General features: G+C 38.9%; 1 protein-coding gene and 1 pseudogene across 2 annotated transcripts in view; both read left to right on the forward strand.

Moving 5' to 3' along the window:
* Positions 1-22,612, forward strand: part of LOC119524581 (calcium signal-modulating cyclophilin ligand-like) — a 174,467-nt gene that overhangs the window by 54,238 nt on the left and 97,617 nt on the right. The gene's annotated exons all lie outside the window — the stretch shown is intronic.
* Positions 17,663-19,180, forward strand: LOC119524580 (annotated as a pseudogene).

The raw sequence follows: 22,612 nt of genomic DNA on the forward strand, positions 1-22,612 counted from the left end.
CATGTCATATGCTTCAAGACCTTGTTCCTTCTTACCAATGTGTAGTCTTCCATTGCATATACTATACCACATTTTGTATATCCACTCATCTGTTTACAGACACTTGGATCGTTTTCATTTCTTGGCAAATGTGAATAGTGCTGCTATGAACATTGGTGTGCAAATGTCTGTTCATGTCACTGTTTTCAGATCTTCTGGTTATATACTAAGCAGTGGAATTGCTGGGTTGTAGTGTAAATTGATATTTAGCTTTCTGAGGAACAGCCAAACTGTCTTCCACAGCAGCTCTAACATTATACATTCCCACCAACAGTGGAAAAGTGCCCCAATTTCTCCACATCCTTTCCAGCATTTCTAGTTTCCTGTTTGTTTAATGACAGCCATTCTTATTAGTCTGAGATACCTCATTGTGATTTTGGTTAGCATTTCTCTAAGAGCTAGTGAAGATGAACATTATTTCCATGTGTGTTTTAGCCCTTTGATCTTCCTCTTTGAAAAAAAATACATTTTCCCTCTTTGAAAACAAAATCTTTTCATATATTTTGCCCATTTTATAATTGGGCTGTTTGTACAACTGTCATTGAGTTGTAGGATTTCTTTATATATGCTGGATATTAGTCTCTTATCATATATATACTTTCCAAATATTTTCTCCCATGGAGCTGACTTCCTCTTTGCCTTATTGACAAAGACCTTTGAGGCTTAGAAGCTTTTGATTTTGAGGAGTACCCATTTATTTTTTCTTTCCTTGCTTGTGCTTTTGGTGTAAGAACTAAAATGCTATCTCCTATTACTAAATCTTGTATCTTCTAGGAGTTTATTATCTTCTAGGAGTTTTATGGTACTGTCTCTTATATTGTGGTATCTGATCCACTTTGAGTTAATTTTTGTATACAGTGTGAGTTAGAGGTCCTCTTTCATTCTTTTGGATATGGATATTCAGTTCTAACAGCCCTGTTTGTTGAGGAGGCTGTTCTGTCCTGGTTCAATGGATTTGGGGGCCTTATCAAACTACAACCCAGAACCCATGAATCTTGAAGACAACTGTATAAAAATGTAGCTCATGAGGGATGACAGTGGGATTGGGAAAGCCATAAGGACCACACTCCCCTTTGTCTAGTTTATGGATGGATGAGTAGAAAAATAGGGGAAGGAAACAAACAAACAGACAAAGGCACCCAGTGATCTTTTTTACTTTAATTATTATTCTTATTTGTGTGTGTGTGCTAATGAAAGTGTCAGGGATTGATTTAGGTGATGAATGTACAACTATGTAATGGTACTGTGAACAATCGAATGTACGATTTGTTTTGCATGGCTGCATGATATGTGAATATATCGCAAAATGAAGATTTTAAAAAAATTGAAAAAAAAAACAATTAACCATAGATCTGGGGGTCTATTTTCTAACTCTTGATTCTGTTCCTTTGATCCATAGCTCTATCTTTGTGCCAGTACCATGCTGTTTTGACCACTCTTGCTTTATAGTAGGCTTTAAAGTCAGGAAGTGTAAGTCCACCCACTTCATTCTTCTTTTTTGAATGTTTTTAGCAATTAAAGTCCCATTTCCCTCCCAAACAAATTTGATAACAAGCTTTTCCACTAAAATCTTTATATATTTATTAGGGGCTGCTCACATACCACACAACTATCCAAAGATTGAAGTGTAAAATCAATTGCCCATGATACCATCATACAGCTGTGCATCCATCAACACAGTTTCTTTTTCAATTTTTAGGACATTTTCATTACTCCAGAAAAGAAAGAAAGAGAAAAAAAGAAAACTCAAATCCTCCTATACCCCAAACTATGCCCCTTCTCCATTATTGATTCATAGTTTTGGTATAGTACTTTTATTACTATTGAAAGATTGCTAAAACACACTAATCATAGTATATAGTATGCAATAGGTATATATTTTTCCTATATGCCTATTAACTTCTCATTACAGTGTCATACATTTTTTCTAGTGCATGAGAGAAATTTCTAATATTTGTATAGTTAATCATGGACACTGTCCACCACAAGGTTCACTGTTTTATGCATTCCCAACTTTTAACCTCCAACTTTCCTTCTGGTGACATATGTGACTCTGAGCTTACCCTTTCTCCCACCTTCACACAACTTTCTGCACTGTTAGTTATTCTCACAACATGCTACCATCACCCCTGTCCATTTCCAAACTTTTAAGTTCACCCTAGTTGAATGTTCTGCTCATAATAAGCAACCTGCCTCATTCTTTAGCCTCATTCTATAATCTGGTAACTTATATTTCATGTCTGTGAGTTTACATATTATAATTAGTTCATATCAGTGAGACCCTGCAATATTTGCCTTTATGTGTCTGTCTTATTTCACTGAATATAGTGCCCTCAAGATTTCTTCATCAACCCATTTCTTTAAAGATGGTTTTTTTCACACACCATACATCTCATGCTAAGTAAACAACCCTTGGTTCCCTGTATAGTCACATATTTATATATTCAGCACCATTGCCACTATCTATATAAGATCATCTCCATTTCTTCAACAAAGAAGGAGGAAGAGTCAAAGAAGGCAGAGAGACAAAAGAAAAAGAAAAGACAAAGAGAGAAAAAACAAGAACAAAAATCTTGACAGCTAGAAAGCAACCAAAGTAAAGATAGCATTAGCCTAAAGTAGAATAAAGAGTCAGACAACATCACCAATGCCAGGAGTAGCATACCCTTCCCCTATTTCCCACCTCTCCATATGCATTTAGCTTTTGTATAATGCCTTTGTTATATTAAAGGAAGCATAATGCAATCTTTCTGTAAATTATAGTCTCTAGTTTGCATTGATTGTATTTTCCCCCAATCCCACTCTATTTTTGTTGACATTCAATTGTTCTACCTCATGTAAAAACATATTTGTACCTTTTATTACAATCTTTGAGAACTCTAGATTTCCCTGAGTTACACAGTCACAATCTTTACCCTTTGTCTTTTGTTCTGGTGTCCCACATGGCCCCAGCCTTCCTCTTTCAACCATACTCACAGTCATCTTTTTTCAGTGTACTTACATTGCTGTGCTTCTATCTCCCAAAATTGTTTTCTAAACCTCTCACTCCTGTCTTTTCCTTTTTGTCTGCAGTGCTTCCTTTAGTGTTTCCTGTAGAGTAGGCATCTTTTTCACAAACTCTGTCATTGTCTGCTTGTCAGAGAATATTTTAAGCTCTCCCTCATATTTGAAGGATAGTTTTGCTGGATAAATGATTCTTGGCTGGTGGTTTTTCTCTTTCAGTATCTTAAATATATCACCCCACTCCTCCTTGCCTACATGGTTTTATTGATAAATCTACTCATAGTATTATCATGCTTCCTTGGTATGTGATGGATTGCTTTTCTCTTGCTGCTTTCAGGATTCTCTCTCAGTCTTTGACATTTGATAATCTGATTATTAAGTGTCTTGGCATAGGCCTATTCAGATCCATTCTGTTTGGGGTATGCTGCCCTTCTTGGATCCATAATTTTATGTCTGTGATAAGAAATGGGAAATTTTCATTGATTCTTCCTCTATTGCTTCTGCCCCTTTTCCCTTCTCTTCTCCTTCTGGGATACCAATGACATGTACATTCTTGCTTTTCATTTTTCCTTAAGTTCCCAGACATTGCTCATATTTTTCCTTTCTTTTCTCTATCTGTTCTTTTGTGTGTAGGCTTTCATGTGCCTTGTTCTCCAGTTCCTGAGTGTTTTCTTCTGCCTCTTGAGATCTGCTGCTTTATGTCTCCATTGTGTCTTTCATCCTTTGTGTTGTGCCTTTCATTTCCATAGATTCTGCCAGATTGTTTTTTGAACTTTCAATGTCTACCTTATATACACCCAGTGTTTTCATAACATGGTTCATCTCCTTTGCCATATCTTCCCTAAACTTTTTAAATTCAGTTTTATTGAAATATAGTCACATACCATAGAATCATCCATGGTATGCAATCAACTGTTCACAGTATGATCATATAGTTATGCATTCATCACCACATTCCATTTCTGAACATTTTCCTTACATCAGAGAGAATCAGAATAAGAATAAAAAATAAAAGTAAAAAAAGAACACCCAAGCTATCCCCCATCCCACCCTATTTGCCATTTAGTTTTTGTCCCCATTTTTCTACTCATCCATCCATACACTAGATAAAGGGAGTGTGATCCACAAGCTTTTCACAATCACATTGTCACCCCTTGTAATCTACATTATTATACAGTCATCTTCAGGAGTCCAGACTGCTGGGTTGGAGTTCGGTAGTTTCAGGTATTTACTTCTACCTATTCCAATACATTAAAACCTAGGAGGTGTTATTTATATAGTGCATAAGAATGTCCACCAGAGTGACCTCTCGACTCCATTTGAAATCTCTCAGCTACTGAAATTATTTCATCTCATTTTGCATCCCCCTTTTGGTCAAGAAGATATTCTCAATCCCATGATGCTGGGTCCAGATTCATCCCCAGGAGTCATATTCTGCATTGCCAGGGAGATTTACACCCCTGGGAGTTGGGTTGCATGTAGGGGGAAGGGCAGTGAGTTCACCTGCTGAGGTGGGTCAGTTAGAGAGAGAGAGGGCCAAATCTGAGCAACAAAGAGGTACTCAGGGGGAGACTCTTAGGCACAATTATATGCAAGTTTAGCCTCTCCTTTGCAGTAATGAGCTTCATAAGGGCAAGTCCCATAGTAGAGGGTTCTGCACATCAAATCACCAGTCCCAATATTTGTGACAACATCAACATGAGTCCTGGTGAGAAAGTCCAACACTTCTGCACCTTCCCCCAGCTCCTCGGGGGGGGGGGGGGGGGGCTGTAAATATATTTTTTATTCTCTGCTCAAATTACTTTGGGATGTGTCACTGTTTCACTCTAACCCATACTAACCTACCATATCTCACTTCCTATTCAAAGTTCCATGTAATTGTGGTGTTTGAACAAACTAACTGTAGAATTACACTGTTTAGAAAACATAGATCCTACACCAAATAGACATCTCTTCCTTTGGTCTCACATGGAAGTTGAAGTTTTAAAACACAGTTTTGACCTTTACCCTTTGGCATGGTTTGCCCTAGTCTTAACCAGATCTGCTTCATTCATATCACTAATTGAAGTCTGGGCTCTTTTTCAGCTGCATAATATTCCATCATGTATATACCAGTTTCTTTATCCACTCATCCATTGATGGACATTTGGGCTGTTTCCATCTCTTGGCAATTGTGAATAATGCTGCGATAAACATCAGTTTACAAATGTTTGTTTGTAACTTAAGTTTCAGTTCCTCTGAGTATATACCTAGCAATGGAATAGCTGGGTCATAAGGCAAATCATATTTAGCTTCCTGAGGAACCTCCACACTGTATTTCAGAGTGGTTGCACCATTCTACATTCCCACCAACAATGAAGAAGTGTGCCTCTCTCTCCACATCCTTGCCAGCACTTGTTATTTTCTGTTTTTTGGATAATGGCCATTCTGGTAGGTGTGAGATGATATCTCATTGTGGTTATGATTTGCATTTCCTTAATAGCCAGTGAAGTTGAGCAGTTTTTCATGTTTTTGAGCCATTTGTATTTCCTCTTCAGAAAAAATGTCTGTCCATGTCTTTTGCCCATTTTTTAATTGGAGTGTTTGTCTTTCTGTTATTGAGATGCAGGATTCCTTTATATATTTGGGATATTAAACACTTATCTGATATGTGGTTTCCAAATATCATCTCTTATTGTGTAAGTTGCCTTTTTACTTTTCTGACAAAGTCCTTTGATGTACAGAAGTGTTTAATTTTGAGGAGATCCCATTTGTCTCTTTGTTCTTTGGTTGCTCATGCTTTGGGTGTGAGGTCTAAGAAACCACCTCCTATCCTATCACAAGATCTTAAAGATATTGCCCTACATTTTCTTCTAAGAGTTTTATGGTCTTGCTGTTAATGTTTAGGCCTTTGATCCATTTTGAGTTAATTTTTGTATAAGGTGTGAGATGGACATCCTCTTTCATTCTTTTGGAAATGGATATCCAGTTCTCCAAACACTATTGGACAGGCTGCTCTTTCCCAGTTGCTTCGGCTTGGCTGCCTTATCAAAGATCAGTTGTCCATAGATGCAAGGGTCTATTTCTGAACACTCAGTTCAATTCCATTGGTTGGTATATCTATCCTTATGCCAGTACCATGCTGTTTTGAGCACTGTAGCTTTGTAATGTGCTTCAAAGTTGGATAGTGTGAGACCTCCCGCTTCATTCCTCTTTCTCAAGATATTTTTGGCTATTCAGGGCACCTTGCCCTTCCAAATAAATTTGGTTACTGGTTTTTCTATTTATGTTAAGTAAGGTGTTGGGATTTGAATTGGTATTGCACTGAATCTATAAATCAGTTTAGGTGAATTTTCCATCTTAACTATGTTTAGTCTTCTAATCCATGAAATGGTATGTTCTTCCCTTTTTTTGTCTTGTTCAATTTCTTTTAGCAGTTTCTTATACTTTTCTGTGTAAAGGTCTTTTGTGTCCTTGGTTAAGTTTATTCCTAAATACTTGATTCTTTTCGTTGCTATTGTAAATGGGATTTTTTTCTTGATTTCCTCCTCTTGTTGCACATTACTTGTGTATAGGAACACTACAGATTTCTGCATGTTGATCTTATAGCATGCCACTTTGCTGTATTCACTGACCAGTTCTAGTAGCTTTTCTGTAGATTTTTTCTGGATTTCCTACATATAGAATCATGTCATCTGGAAATACTGAAAGTTTTACTTCTTTCTCTCCAATTTGGATGTCTTCTATTTCTTTTTCTTGCCTAATTGCTCTAGCTAGAACTTCCAGCACAATGTTGAATAACAATGGTGATAGTGGGCATCCCTGTCTTGTTCCTGATCTTAGGAGAAAAGCTTTCAGTCTCTCCCCATTGAGTATGATGTTAGCTGTGGGTTTTTCATATATTGCCTTTATCATATTGAAAAAGTTCCCTTCTATTCCTATCCTTTGAATTGTTTTCATCAGGAAAGTATGTTGAATTTTATCAAATGCCTTTTCTGCATTGATTGAGATGATCATGTGGTTCTTCTGCTTTGATTTATTGATGTGGCATATTACATTAATTGATTTTCTTGTGTTGAACCAGCCTTGCATACCTGGAATAAATCCCACCTGGTTGTGGTGTATAATTCTTTTAATGTGTTGCTGGATTCGATTTGTATTTTGTTGAGGATTTTTGCATCTATATTCATTTAAGAAATTGGACTATACTTTTCTTTTTTGTAGTATTTTTATCTGATTTTGGTGTTAGGGTGATGTTGGCTTCATAGAATGGGTCAGGTAGCTTTCTCTCTTCTTCAAATTTTTTGAAGAGTTTGAGCAGAATTGGTCCTAATTCTTTCTTGAATGCTTGGTAGAATTCACAAGTGAAACCATCGGGTCCTGGGCTTTTCCTTTTTGGTAGCTTTTTGAAGACTGACTCAGTCTCTTTACTTGTGATTGGTTTGTTGAGGTCATCTATTTCTTCTTTAGTCAATATTGATTGTTCATGCTTTTCTAGAAAGTTGTCCACTTCATCTAAGTTGTCCATTTTATTAGCATATAGCTGCTCATAGTATCTTCTCATTATCTCCTTAATTTTTGCAGGGTCAGTAGTTATATTTCCTTTTCCATTTCTGATTGCATTTACTTACATCCTCTCTCTCTTTTTGTTAGCCTAGCTAGTGGTCCATCAATTTTATTGATTTTCTCAAAGAACCAACTTCTGGTTTTGTTGATTCTCTGTATTGTTTTCCTGTTCTCAATTGCATTTATTTCTGCTCTAATCTTTGTTATTTCTTCCCTTCTGTTTGCTTTGGGGATAGTTTGCTGTTCTTTCTCTAATTCCCCCAGGTGCACAATTAACTCTTCAATTTTTGCTCTCTCTTCTCTTATTAATATAGGCATTTAGGGCAATAAATTTCCCTCTCAGCACCATCTTTGCTGCATCCCATAAGTTTTGATAAGTTGTGTTTTCATTGTCATTTGCCTCAAGGTATTTACTAATTTCTCTTGTAATTTCTCCCTTTACCCACTGGTTTTCTAAGAGGGTGTTATTTAGCCTCCATATGTTTGTGAATTTTATGACCTTCTGCCTTTTATTTATTTCCAACTTCATTCCATTATGATCTGAGAAAGTGTTCTGTATAATATCAGTATTTTTAAATTTGTTGAGACTTGCTTTGTGACCGAACATGTGGTCTATCCTAGAGAATGTTCCATGAGCACTTGAGAAAAAAGTGTATCCTGCTGTTGTTAGTTGTAGTGTTCTATAAATGTCAAGTTTAGTTCATTTATCATACAATTAAACATCTCCATTTCTTTAGTGATATTCTGTCTAGATGTTCTATCCATTGATGAAAGTGGTGTATGGAAGTCTCCAACAGTTATTGTAGATGTGTCTACTTCTCCTTTCAGTGATCTCAGTGTTTGCCTGATGAATTTTGGGGCATTCTGGCTTGCTGCATAAATGTTTATGATTGTTATGTTTTCTTGATAAATTGACACTTTTATTAATACGTAGCATTCTTCTTTGCCTCTTTTAATTGTTTTACTTTTGAAGTCTAATTTGTCTGATATTAATATAGCTACTCCTGCTTTTCTCTGGTTGTTGTTTGTGTGAAGTATCTTTTTCCAACCTTTCACTTTCAGTCTATTTTTGTCCATGTGTCTAAAGTGAGTTTCTTGTAGACAGCATATGGATGGGTCCTGTTTTTTAATCCATTCTGCCACTCTGTGTCTTTTTATTGGGGAGTTTAATCCATTTACATTTATGTTATTATTGTAAGGGCAGTACTTTCTACTACCATTTTGTCTTTTGGAATTTATATGTCATGTCTTATTTTTTCCTCTCTCTCCTTTTACCTTTCCTGATAATCTTCATTTCTGCAGTCTTCTCCAACTTTCTCTCTCCTATCTTTTCCTATCAGCCAGTAGCACTCCCTTTAGTATTTCTTGTAGTGCTGGTCTCTTATTCACAAACTCTCTCAGTGTCTGTTTGTTTGAAAATGTTTTAATCTCTCCCTCATTTTTGGAAAGTTCTGCTGGATATAGAATTCTTGGTTAGCAGTTTTTCTCTTTCAGTATCTTAAATATATCATGCCTCTGTCTTGCCTCCATGGTTTCTGTGGAGAAATCTGTAGCCTTATTGACCTCCCCTTGCATGTGATGGATTGCTTTTCTCTTGCTGCTTTCAGAATCCTTTCTTTGTATTTGACATTGGACAATCTGATCAGTAAGTGTCTTGGAGTAGGACTTTTGGGATCTATTCTATTTGGGGTATGCTGTACTTCTTGAATCTTTAATTTTCTGTCTAAGAGTTGGGAAATTTTCAGTGAATATTTCTTCTATTACTCTTTCTGTCCCTTTTCCCCTCTCTTCTCCTTCTGGATACCCATAACATGTGTATTTGTGCATTTCATATTGTCACTCAGCTCCCTAAAACCCTGCTCATATTTTTCCATTTTTTTCACCATCTGTTATTTTGTGTGTATGAATTCAAATGTCTTGTCTTCCAGTTCACTGATTCTTTCTTCTGCCTGTTCAAATCTACTGTTGTGTCCCTCCATTGTGTTTTTCATCTCCTCCATTGTGGCCTTCATTCCCATGAGTTCTGCCATTTGTTTTTTCAAGTTTACAAATTCTTCTTTATTGTCATCCAGTGTCTTCTTTATATCCTTCATCTCTTTCACTATATCTTCCTTCAGTTCATTGAATTTATTTAGCATTAGTTGCCTCAACTCCTGTATCTCAGTTGGACTATTAGTTTATTCCTTTATCTAGTCCATATTTTCATGTTTCCTGGTATGGCTTGTTATCTTAAGTTGTCTAAGCATCTGATTGTCTTGATTATTTATTCTGGAGCTTGTTTTCTAACTTTTACCTAACAGTTTCTTGTTGGTTGGCTTTGTTCTCTGGTCTCTGTTATTCAGTTCAACTTATTCTAGACCTCTAACTTAGGTTCTATTTAGTTGATCAGAATTTTTCACTTCTTGTTTTTTCTGTTTCTTGCCCTGCCTCTATGTAGCCTTTTTGTGAGAGGGTCTCCTCAGATATGGTCAACTCCAGTCAGATTTTCCCAGTCTAGAGAGGCCCAGGTCTCATTTGGTATGAAGTTTTCCTGAGAATGAGACCCTCCTATGAGGCCTTTAGAATTGGTGCTTTTCCTCTCCTGTCCAGCAGGTGGCACTTGCTAGCCCACAGCTCCCCCACCAGTGTAAGGAGGTATGGAGACTTTAGTTCTCCTGACTCATCCTCTCAGGGCTGTGGCTGACTGAAGTAGGAATCTGAATTCCAGTCCCTGGTGTCTAGTTCCCAGAAGGAGGACTGCCAGTTGAGCTGGACCTCTGTCCACTCTCCCAATCCTAGGAACTCCAGTTGTCTCTCAGGGGCACTATTCCCTTCTCCCCTTTCCTCTTTGGGGCATCTCCAGCTAGATTCCTTTGTCAGTCCAGGTTGCCAATTAAAGATAGGGTGGAGACATTCTTCAAAAGTGATTTTGTGAGGGAGGAGCTAAGATGGTGGCATAGAGAGGAGTAGAAGACTGTTAGACTCCCCATGGAACAATTCACAAATGACCAAAAAACTAGTAAATTACCTGGAATAACTGTGGGGAGACAAACATGGATTTCCACTCATCATCCACCAACCTGAATTGGGAATGCCTGAGATCACAGCATAAAGTCTGTAAGTAAAACTGTGGACCTGCACTGAGAGCCAAGAGCTGAGAGCCCCTCCCTCATGGAAGCTGTGTGGTGCTAGAGAGCAGTACACTCTCAACCCGGCTCCATCTGGTGTTTTAATGTTAACTGCTCAATACAGACAGTGAATCCCCAAAAAGCAGACAGAGGCTTTTGGTGACAACTGACCTTGGGAGAGGTGGGGGACATATCTGTCTCAGGAAGAGAAACCCAGAGGATTGGGTGCTATCTCTGGTTGATGGGTGAACCTGGGAGATTTTCTGTCCCTTTCTCTCTCTGTGGAGAAAACCTTAGCCATTTTCAGCCCACAGTACTTTGCAGTAAAGACAGCCTCAGCCATTTTAAAATCAAAACACTGTGATCAGCAGAGTCAGAGAAACAAAGAACTTATTGATATGCAGCTGACCTCTCTGGAGGGGGCATAGCTTCCCAAGAGGAAAGGGAGGGGCCCAGCTCTACTGCCTGCCTTTCTGGAACCAGACCTCAAAGCCTGGGGGAGGGGAGCCACGGGCCACACTTCCTTATGCCAGCTGGTGACAGGCTGACAGGTGCACCTACCAGGCAGAAAAGCACAGGTGTGTCAGCCCTCTAAGAAAAACCATCAGGGAAACCAGATACTGAATATTTCCTTCTTCTGTGACCTAAGCCTGTTCTCATATGGGAAAACCTATTTGGGGTGGTCTAAGAGGTCAGATGTCTAGGCAACAGAAAACTACAACTTACACTAAGAAAAATGAAGCTATGGCTGAAAAGAACAAACATACATTTCAAATGAGATACAGGAATTTAAACAACTAATGCTAAATCAATTCAAAAAGTTTAGAGAATATTTCACAAAAGACATAGAGGCTGTAAAGAAAATACTGGGCATACATAAGGCAAAAATCAAAAGTTCAAAAAAGCAACTAGTAGAATCTATGGAAATGAAAGGCACAACACAAGAGATGAAAGACACAATGGAAACACAACAGCTGATCTCAAGAGACAGAAGAAAACACTCAAGAATTTGGAGAACAAAACAACTGAAAGTCTACATGCAAAGGAGCAGATGGAAAAAAGAATGAAAAAATATGAGCAACATCTCTGGGAAATTAATGAAACAAAGTATAAAAATGTAAATATCATTGGTGTCCCAGAAGGAGAAGAGAAGGGAAAAGGGGCAGAGGCAATAATAGAGGAAATAATCAATGAAAATTTCCCATCTCTTATGAAAGACATAAAATTACAGATCCAAGAAGCACAGCATACTCCAAACAGAATAGATCTGAATAGGCCTACAACAAGACACTTAATAATCAGATTATCAAATGTCAAAGACAAAGAGAATCCTGAAAGCAGCAAGAGAAAAGCAATCCATCACATACCAAGGAAGCTTAATAAGACTATGTGTGGATCTCTCAGCAGAAACTATGGAGGTAAGAAGGAAGTGGTGTGATATATTTAGGATACTTGAAAGGGAAAAACTGCCAACCAAGAATCCTATATCCAAGAAAGCTGTCCTTCAAATATGAGGGAGAGCTCAAAATATTTTCCAACAGACAATGAGAGACTTTGTGAACAAGACACCCACCCTACAGGAAATACTTAAGGGAGCACTACAGGGTGATAGGAGAAGACAGGAGTGCATGGTTTGGAATACAGTTTTGGGAGATGGTAGCACAGCAATGTAAGTAGACTGAACAATGATAACTATGAATACAGTTGAGAGAGGAAGCTTGGGAGCATGTGAGACACCAGAAGAAAGGAGGAAAGATAAAGAATGGGACTGTGTAACTTGGTGAAATCTAGAGTGTTCAACAACTGTGATAAAATGTACAAATATGTTCTTTTACAAGGGAGAACAAGCAAATGTCAACTCTGCATGGTGTTAAAAATGAGGAGTCTTTGGGGGAGGGATGCAATCAATGTAAACTGGAGACTGTAACTAACAGAATCATTGTATTATGCTTCCTTTAATGTAAAAAAGATGATATACCAAGGTAAATACAGATAAGGGGGGGGGGATAGGGGAGGCATGTTAGACATTTGTCTTTGGTGGTGTTGTCTGAATCCTTACTTTGATTTAAGGTTACTTTTCCTATTGCTACTTCATAGCTGTCTTTTTTTTCCCTCTTCCTTTTGCCTCTCTACCTTCTTTGACTCTCCCTCCTGCCTTGTGGAAGAAATGTAGATGCCCTTATACAGATAGCAGTGAAGGTGGTGAACACATAAATATGTGACTGTACAGAGAGAACCATTGATTGTTTACTTAGAATGGAATGTATGGTGTGTGAACAAAACCATCTTAAAGAAAATGGGTTGATGACAAAACCTCAAGGGCAATATACTGAGTGAAATAAGCCAGACACATAAGGGCAAATATTGCAGGGTCTCACTGATAAGAACTGATTATAATATGTAAACTCATAGACACGAATTATAAGGTACCAAGGTATAGGATGAGGCTTAAGAATGGGGAGCGGTTGCTTAGTATGAGCAGAATGTTCAGCTAGGTTGAACTTAAATGTTTGGAAATGAACAGAGGTGTAGGTAGCAAGATGTGAGAATAACTAACAGTGCCAAATGGCATGTGAATGAGATGGAAAGGGGAAGGTCAGAGTCATATGTCACCAGAAGGAAAGTTGGAGGTCAAAAGATGGGAATGTATAAAACTGAATCATATGATAGGCAATGTCCACGATTAACTGTACAAATATTAGAAAACTCTTCCATGAACCAGAACAAATATGTGACAACTAGAAGTTAATAATAGAGGGACATATAGGGAAGAAATATTTACCTATGGCAAACTATATACTACAGTTAGTAGTATCTCGACATTCTTTCATAAACAGTAACAAATGTACTATACAATCACTACGAGTCAACAATTGAGCGGGGTTGGTTAGGGATATGGGAGGATTTGAATTTCCTTTTATTTATTTTTTTTTCATCTTTCACTTTTTCTTGTCTGGAGTAATGAAAAGTTTCTAAAAATTGAACAAAAATTAAGTGCAGTGATGGATGCACAGCTGTATGAAGGTACCAGGGGCAACTAATGGTACAGTTTGGATCTTTGGATAATTATATGGTATATGAACAAAGCCAATAAAAATTTTTACAAAAAGTGAATCTAGAACTCAAAGATGCTGCGGGTACTCTGTCTTCCCCCAAGCGCAGCCTAGCCCCTCAACCTGGGCTTTCTAATAGAACATAACCACATATGTTACTTTTAGATTTAAAAAAATAGAGAAGAAAAACAAGAAAAAGAAAAAAAAATGGAGTCCCTTTTAAAAGTCTTTCCCCAGCCTGGAAGTTTTGTCAGTATCGTACTAGAGCATTTAAAGATGTACTTTGGGCTACTGTCTGATAATTACTCTCCAGCAGCTTCAATTCCACACCTGCCATGGACTATTGAAATGCCAAAAGATAAGGATCAGTGAGAAGCCAGATGGGACAAAATGTAGGGGAGGAAAATGGCTTTTTTTGAAGCCTGGGAATGGGTGCCTGCTTTTATGTGCACCCCCTTCTTGGAGCCCAGCCCTTCTTTAGCACCCCAGCTCTGAAAATTAGTTAACTAATTTGCTAATTAATTCTGCAGTTCAGGCTGGGTTGAGCCCTCCTTCTTGACCTCAGCAGATTGCTGTTTTTTATTTTTTTCCCTTTCTGGGAGCCAGCAGCAAGACAGTCTGTGAGGTCTGGGTGGGGAGGGGTGCCAGACCCTTGGTCCAGGGAACTTAAAATGTTTGCTGTGATCTCAGCTTTTCCTCCATTTCCAAACTTGCATCCGATGTGTGACTGGTTACTGGAGACCCCAGAAACACTGTTTCATATAGTTCTTGGGTAATTGCTAACTTCTCTAGGGGAGAGACAAAATTCTGCACCTCACCATTCCACCATCTTTCCCTGCCCTCTTCCCTAAACTTTTTGAATTGATTATTAGTTGTTTCAATTCCTGTACCTCAGTTGAAGCATAAATGTGTTCTTTTGACTGGGTCATAACTTCATTTTTCTTAGTGTAGGTTGTAGTTTTCTGTTGTCTAGGCATGTTTTCCTTGGTTACCACAGTCATATTTTCCCAGACCAGAATGGGCTCAGGTCCCAGGAGGAAATAATTCACTATTCAGTTTTCCTGAAGGTGGGTCTTTGAAAATTGGTACACCATGTGATGCCTCATGTCACTGTGCTTTCCTGCCCAGCAAGTGGTGCCTGTCAGCCTCTAACTCCAGAGCAGTGTAAGGAGGTGTGGACTGTGGTTGTTCTCCCCCAGGCTCTGGGGTTTGGTTCTGAATGGAAGATGGGTAGTAGAGCTGGACCCCTCCCCTTTCCTCTTAGGGAAGATAACCCCCAAGGGAGACATAATTAGCATTTGAGTAGACTCTGCCTGTACTATCTCCACCTTTTCTGGGTCAGAGTGCTGGGAACTGAAAATGGCTGAGGCTTTCTCCACAGAGCTGAAACAGGGACAAAAAGCCCCCTTCAGGGCCAGTCTGCATCCACCCTCTGGCTCTCCAAGGTCAGTCATCACCCAAAGCCTCTGTTTGCTGGTTGGGGATTCATAGCTTGTAGAAAGCAGTCCATGCTTGTTAATTAAAACCCCAGTTGTAGCTCAGCTGAGCTATATTTGCTTGTTGGGAGAGAGCATCCCTCTAGCACCATGAGGCTTTGCAGCTCAGGCTGTTGGAGGAGGGGTCTCCCAGCTTGGATCCACAGTTTTACTTACAGATTTTATGCTGCAATCTCAGGCACTCCCCCATTCAGGTTGGTGTATGATGAGTGGATGGTCATGTTTGTCCCCACACAGTTCTTCCAGATTATTTACTAATTCTTCCTGGTTGTTTATTAGTTGTTCCAGGAGGACTAACTAGTTTCCACTCCTCTCTATGCCACCATCTTAGATCATTCCTAAAATTGTATCTTAATTGAGTTTTCTTTGACTTTCTTCCCATATGTGACACTGTCATTTTGTGTTTTTGATGATTTAAATTATTTTCAGTTTATCTATAAGTTGCACTTACACATAGGTTTTCTCTAAGTCAATCTCTTGCTGTGATATTTAAGGAAGAATTTACTTGGTTATAAGTGTCACAATTGTTTTACTGAATGCTTTGTAGGCATTCTCTTGTGAAGTGAATTTCTCCCATATTTTACTTGAGATTTTCCCCCCTTTTGTTTAAATAATATTTATCTTTGAGTTTCAGTGTAAGGGGAATTTATTAATTTTTATTGGTTTACCTGCACAGAGAATGTCACAAACTCTCAAATTGCGTTTCTTTTAATATTTTTATTCAATTAAAACCTGAATTATTTTTTCATATCATTCCCTTAGTTATCTTTACTAATAACATCTATTTTCAGTTGCCAGACTCGCTTCAACAGCTTTCAGTTTCTCTGTACTTATTTAAAATGTTTTACTTTATTCATTTTGGTCTTGCTAATTTTAAAGCTTGTTTTCCATGTCTACAAGTGACTTTTATCAGTGTTTCTTTTCTTTTGTATTCCAATAGGTCTCTTCTCTGATATGGTTTTACATTGCTTTTACTTGAAATTGTAGCACTCTGGCAAGTCAATTTTCCATTCTTTCAACTTAAAATTTCTTACTTTAATTATTGTAAATCTACTTTGAAATCCTATCTAAAAACTTCTTTTCTAATTTTTCATCAGTTCATTTTTATTATATTAATGAAAAACATTAATTTGGAGATCAGTGTCATGTGTTGGTAACACTGATGGTTGGCAAGATATTGTCTTGTCTTTGGGAGAGGATCATTCGTTTTAAGAGCATGGCAATGGCATGTTAGTAACCTGGTCTCTGAATAACAGCACACCAAAAAATTACAGGGGTGTTAATCTATGATAATGTAATCCATGTGCAAATGTATTTAATTGCACTCTATCCTTATACAACATGATTGTATTATCCTGGGTGGAACCCTACAGCTGTAGATACCTGTAATAGATTTCAGCTGAGCTCCAACCTTGGCATGCACAAGCATAGCCCAGAATAGCTATAACTAATAAACTGGAAAACCAGATAGGAATATCTTTAACAGGAGGAGGAAACACTAGGGGACTAGAGATCATTTTGATAGTGATAATTTAGATGAAAGATGTGAAAAATCTGTTACTTACAGAGGAATGTGTGGAGAATATGTGAGATTTCACATTGAATAAAACAGTCTGTGGATGGAATGAAGGAGGATCTTCAGTGGTTTTGAATTTATCAATGATAAAGTTCACCTACTGATAAAATTTCAGCCCTGAAATCAAAGTGAAATAGTCTTCAGTTGGAATTCACATCAGGCATATCAGAGTGGGGGAAACATCTAACAAGAATGCTTTACCAGACTATTCAACCATGAATTCAGAATTTTGTCTAATATCCTATAAATTAAAAATAAGTAAATAAAAGTGTAGGATTGTGAAGTGATCTGGGACTGTTGAATACAGAATTTTGTAATGAGGAGTAGGGAAGGAAATCAAAGTTCTTTTCAAAGGATTAGTACTTGCAAATACTGATGAAGTAAAAGCTGTGGCTGAAAAGTATATTTGTTGTTAGTTTTTATTTTTTATACAACTGTAAACATAATTATGAGTAGGTTGAATCAGAATATTACTAAATGCTCATTGATAACTGTAGAACACAAGGTGATATTTCATAGACATTATACAGTGCTAACAGGTGTATACACTCATCATTGTGTATAAATAAACAGATACATTAGAAGTAATGCCACTGGGATGGCCCTGGCCTGTAGGTAGGCTGTCTGTGCCTGTTGCTGTGCCAGCAGCCCAGGCTGACCTGCAAGTGGGAATGCAGCTGGACTGAGTTGTGTGATCACCACAAGCAGACCAGGTGTTGAAGCAGACCTGGGATATGGCTCATCAACAGGGGGGACAGAATTAGCAGGTAATGACCAAACACCCTCAGGTCCTGGTAGAGGACAGAATCCCAACCAGAAGATATCAAGCCTGATGATGATACAGTGCTTATATCACCAACTTCAATGATGGAAGCTGTAATCACATAACCAGTGCAGAATGTGGCTGTGGATTTTGTTGGCTTTGTCTGGAAGGGATCCTAGACCAGCATTACCTCAGCATCACTGGCTGCATCTTCTAGTAAGAATCTAGGGAGCCAGAAGATATTCTTTGGCCACTGGGCACATTGGTGCTCTGGGGAGAGGTTTCTCTCATTGATGGCATCCCATTTCCTGGCATGGTCACTGGCATTCCTGTTTTTTGGAAGATCCTCAGCAGGTGTGAAGGGAGGAAAACCTCCAAGCATGGGAGGAATTTGGCCATCACAGGTGGAGTGACTCTGTTGGGCATGGCATGCTCAGTTATTGCTGCAGTTAGTGTTGGTCCTGGCATTCCCATTAGCTGGTGTAGTCTGTGGGACTGTGCCCACTTCTCTCTGTCCTGGAGGAGGCTGTGGGGTTAGCACAGTCATTGGAACAGTGGTGAAAATTGAATTTGATGATGATGGTCAAATCACAGTGGCCAGTTCCTGGTGAGACCTCAAGAATGCCAGCTGGGGGAAAACAGCACTGAAGGCCTGACTCAGTTATTGAGCACTAGTGGAGCACTCCAGGTGGACTCAGTGTCATTCAGGGCCCTACAGTGAAACAGCTTTGCATCCCTCTCTAGGCCATGCTGAGTGGGGCATTCTGTCTGGATGCAAAGGGAAATATAACAGTTTAAAAATCCAAGCTGAAGCCCCAAAGGACACAACTGGAAGCACATGGGATGGACAGTTCTGTAGTCAATTCCTACAACCCACAGGGTGGAGCAAGGAATAATATGGAAATTCAAGTGGACACTTGAAAGACAAACCAAGCCACTATCAGTTGGTGAATGGAAGCAGCAAGGAGGACTAATCCCATATTCATACTAAGATGGCAGAGAATGAAGAAGAAGGTAAAGGAGGTTGGGGTGACAGCAGCAGGGTAAGGGACCCCTGACAATGCTGCAGCTGTAATAAGATGCATGACCAGCAAACCTTGGGACAGCAGCCTGAGAGCATCTGCAGTTACCTACATATCCGTAATAGGCAGTCAGATGGTGGGCCAGACATCTCCTCAGATGACTGTGGCTCACCCAGCTCCCATCCTGCTCCTCCACCCCCAGAGCCCTTGGTGCACTGAGACCAAAAGCCCATATGAAATTCTCTGTCCTATCTGAGGGGCAGACTGTCTTGAGGCCAAAAGGTGTTGAATCGAGAGAATTAAGTGGAATAAATGCTCCTGTTCTGAAAAACAAACTTGTAACTGCATCATTTAGAGTCACTTTCTGAGGGAAAGTGGTATGTATTTTATTTCAAAGAGTCTCTCATCACAGGTTTTGCCCAGGGAAATTGTGAGAAATTTGTCATTTCATTCCAGATAAAATGTGGAAAATTTGCCCTTAGCTTTCTACCCCCATTATCCCCTCACATTTTAGTTTTAATTTATTGGATAAACTGATGGTTCTGATCAATGCAGTTTGTCAGAGCATACATAAGTATATCTGCATATTATATTAAGTTAACATATTATTGAAGAATGCATTTCATTAATCATTTCTGTCATAATTTAACTCATTTCCTTTTCCTTGGCTTGGATAGTCCTCCAAAGCCAAGTACTTCATCCAAAAAGAATGCTATGTTTTTGACAGTCTCTATAGTTGAGCTTGTATAATTCTGGGGAAGAAAGATTGTATTGAAGTCAGACAGCCATGGAGCCTTCTCTGAAGCATGGCTTTTGAACTTATGGTCAGACTGAAGAATAATTTGTTGAGCCAGCTGGATGGGAAAACTGGACTTTAAAATTAACCTTGTTTGCCCTGTATAGGCAGTTTTGCTTTCCTTTTAAAGCTTTATTGACCATTTTCTGCTTTGTAGTTATTTGTAGTCATATATTTCAGAGGAGCTGTGGAAGCTTCAGGGAGATCCCAGTGGATGTTAGAGGGTTACCAATTAGGGAACAGAAGTATTCTTATTGGAGGGAGAAATGTACTATTTCTTCATAATCATCAAGCAAAATCCTAAGTGTTTGCTGTGTTCTCAGGTAAAACCTCCCTGTTTCAAAAAGTTTTCTCAGATTTCTCAGTTCAGAGTTTTCTGAGTTTTTTTCACTTTCTCAAAAAGTTTTTCTTTCCAGTTTCAGAAAGAGAGAATAAGGAAACTAACTGAAATTTTTAGTGAAAGGAGAGAGGGGACACATTATCAAAATTTCTGGATATATTTATTTTTTCAGATCTTATAAATTTCTCATGATCAAGCCATGCTGGTACTACTTAGATTTTTTCTCTGTCTAGAATGGTGTACTTAGAAATGAAAAAAGTCATACACAGCATGACAGGGAAATTAAAAGATTCTTGAGACCTGATATAAGATTCCAAATCTGACAGTAACTTCTTTGTGACTGTCTGATTCTCCTACACTCTCAGGCCCCTAAGTTTCCCCTCTCATATGGTATTTAAGGAGTTTCCATGCTGACCTTACCAACTTAGACTTAAGCCCAGAGGAAAACGTGAAAACATCCTTTCCCTGCTTACTAGCTGGCTGTTTCATTTCACAGATGCACCTGCTCTGTCTTCCTGGCCTGTGTTTACAGTGAGGATGATACATCTGGAAAACAGCCAACTTGGAATATGCTTATCTCTTAGTGCTGCCTGTACCTGGAACAGGAAATGCTGTTAGTGGACTTTGGGTGTCTGGAGGAAAATGCCCTAGAGTGTTTCCTTATGTAAAAAAAAGAACCAGTTTGGAAAAAAGAGGCAGTCTGAAGATCTCTGAGATGCAAATTAACTCAAGACTTGCAGTTCTCTTGAAGCATCAAGGAGTAATTATATTGGATAAAATCAAAGATGTCTGCTGGAGGGGCAAGAGTTTACAAGCAAACCTTTACTCTTATGTAGGATCCACCTCTAACTGTTGTGAAACTTAGGGGACTTTCTCTGAGTTTTTTCACTCAGCAGAAATGGGGATAATGCTCTTAATTATGAGGTTAAGATTAAGTGAGATGATACATTGAAAATTTTTTGTTAAAGTGCCATTTTTTCATCTCTTGCAGGAATAAGAAGAAATAATTTAAGGGAGATTCTGGGTGTCACCTAAGAAAGGAGCCCACATCTTGAGACCAGAAAATATGAAAAACTAAGCTAATTCTAACACTGCAACACTCCCATTGTATCTCTCAGGCTATAACATATGAAGCTGTCCATACTTGCCACCTAGTGGAGAAAATGAGTGATGCATTGGCAACATTGGTTCTTAGCTTAGAAAAGAGTGGAATCTCTGCACACAACGTTTGTTAAATCTGCATGTTCCTATTGTGTTTCATGTATGGGATGCAGCAACGAGGGAACATAAAATTCTTGCCCCCATGGAACTTAGTGGGGGAAAACAATCAGATATATGACCTGGATGGGGATAAGTGTACTTAAGATCAGGAAAAGAGAATAGAGATGATGCTGTAACAAAGATGTTTGAACTTAAGAGCTAATTATAATTGCTGAATCATCATATAGATATTACCTTTTACTTTCTGGTATATTAGAGTAGACAGAGGGAAATACTTGAAACCTGAACTGTAATCTAGCTGGCTTGATCTCTGATAATGACTGTATACCATTTTCCTTGTGCCCCTGTGATTGCAAAACCTTATGACTAACTTTCACTTGTACCCATTTACTCAGCTTTTTTACTTTGAAGTCTTATTATCACTAAAGAGAGCCCCTAATATTTACTAATGATGGTTGTTGGTCAGACAAGAGCTAACCCACCACAAGTCCAAAGTTATCTTGAAAACTGAAGCTGGATCTAACAAAAATTGGCCCTCCTGACATGGGCAGCAAGTTAGACTTTAACTTGCAAGTCACCTATACCTCATTATACTACTAAAAGTCATGCCCATCATCATATTAAGGATGCCATTTTCTTACAACATCCTCTGTCTAAGCATGTAATCAATCTGTGCATGCTCAGTAATTAAATCACTGCTACATCATCTGTGGCCATTGTACTCATTATCTTAGAAACTGCCGATCTTTTGATACTATAAAACCATCAGAATTATTGCAGTTTAGAGAGACATATTTTGGATCTATAGGTCTTCTGCTCTCCAGCTTCATGCCCAGCAATAAAACTTTCTCTTGGATAATCCAAGATGGTGGCATAGAGAGGAGTGGAAGCTAAGTAGTCCCCCTGGAACAACTAGAAAAAAGAATCAGAAACAACTAGTAAATAATTCAGAATAACTGCAGGGGGACAAACGTGATTGTCCACTCATCATACACTAACTTGAAATGGGAGGATTGCCCAAGGTCACAGCATAAAATCTGTAAGTAAGAACTGCAGATCCAAATTGGGAGACCCCTACCCCACAGCCCAAGCTACAAAGCCTCATGGTGCCAGAGAGAAGCTTTCTCCCAGCAAGTGAATATAGCTCAGCTGAGCTCCAACAGGGGTTTTAATTAGCAAGTGTGAACTGCTCACTACGAGGTATGAATCCCCAACAAGTAGACAGAGACTTTGGGTGATGACTGACCTTGGAGGGCTGGAGGGTCACCTCAGACTAGTGTTCCTTTTTTGACTCAGTGGAGAAAGCCTCTGCCATTTTCACTTTCCAGTTCTGTGACCCAGATGGGGGTGTGGCACAGGCAGAGTGAGACCATTGAAATGCTAATGACCTCACCCTGAGGTACCCATCTTCTCTAACAGGAAAGGGGTGGGGCCCAGCTCCACTACCTGCCTTTCATTCAGAACTTACATCAGTCAAGAATTATAGGCTAATCTTTGCATGAGGCAGAGAGTGCCCCTGCATAGCCTGGCAGCCCAGGGCTTCCCTTGAGGGATGATGCACACTAGTGACATAGCACAGCCTTCCCTCAGCAGAGGTCCTGGAAGATCACAGTTGAGAAGGGGGGCCCACTCAGAAAACCCAGGGATGCTA

The sequence above is a fragment of the Choloepus didactylus genome (assembly GCF_015220235.1).
Source record: "Choloepus didactylus isolate mChoDid1 chromosome 11 unlocalized genomic scaffold, mChoDid1.pri SUPER_11_unloc2, whole genome shotgun sequence".
NCBI classification, from domain to species: Eukaryota; Metazoa; Chordata; class Mammalia; order Pilosa; family Megalonychidae; genus Choloepus; species Choloepus didactylus.